Genomic DNA, 993 nt, shown 5'->3' on the forward strand with positions numbered 1-993 from the left:
TATGTTCGTGATACTGGTATGCTGCTACAGTTCTAGTTTTTTGTTTGTGTGTTTCTCATGCACTACTCTCTTTAAAATAAAAACAAAATCATAAAAAAACCTTTTTTATCAATTCCTCAGTTCATGGGTATTTGAGTTGTTTCTAAAATTTAGCAATTACAAACTCTGCTGCTATAAACATGGGAGTACATATATTGCTGTGGTATGATGTTTTTAATTCTTTTAATACAATACAAAGAACAAGAATAACTGGGTCAATTGGGACCTCTAATCCTAGTCTTTCAAGGAGTCTCCACACTATTTTCCACAATGGTTGCAGCAGTATGCACTCCCACCAACAATAGAGAATTGCTTCCTTTTCCCAACAGCCCTGTGAGATTTGTTATTGGTTCATATTTTGAGAATTACTTTCTTTCTGGAGTGAGATGGAGTCTCAGTGTTGTTTTAATTTGCATCTCTCTGCCTGATTTTGGATTAGGTCTTTAAAATTTAAGGGTCTGATTTTTTCAATACTTTATATGTTACAGATATTAGTCTTTTGTCTAAGAAACCCTAGCTAAAATATTGTCCCAACCTGTGGGTTATCTTTTCACTGTATTGCTAATTTCTTCTCCTCTGGAAAAGCTTTTTAATAGAATGAGATCTCACTTGCTAATTCTTTGTAGTATTACTCATACAATCCAGTTTTGCTCTTGAAACCATTGCCTATACCTATGTCTTTAAGTGTTCTCCCTATTCTCTCTTCCAGTAGATTTAGCGTTTCTGTTTTAAAATTTAGATCTTTGATCCATTTTCCTTTTAGTTTAGTGCATAGTGAAAGTCATGGGTCCAGTTTTAGTCTTTGGCATGTTGCAAGCCAGTTTTTCTAGTAGTATTTACTAAAGAGACTGTCTTTCTTCCAGGGAATATCCTTGACCCCATTGTCAAAGAGAAGCTGGTTGAGTGTGTTTGGAATTGTTTCTGCATCTTCAAATCTGTTCCACTGATCCACAA

This window comes from Chinchilla lanigera, unplaced genomic scaffold, assembly GCF_000276665.1.
Source record: "Chinchilla lanigera isolate Chin_1 unplaced genomic scaffold, ChiLan1.0 scaffold00001, whole genome shotgun sequence".
NCBI classification, from domain to species: Eukaryota; Metazoa; Chordata; class Mammalia; order Rodentia; family Chinchillidae; genus Chinchilla; species Chinchilla lanigera.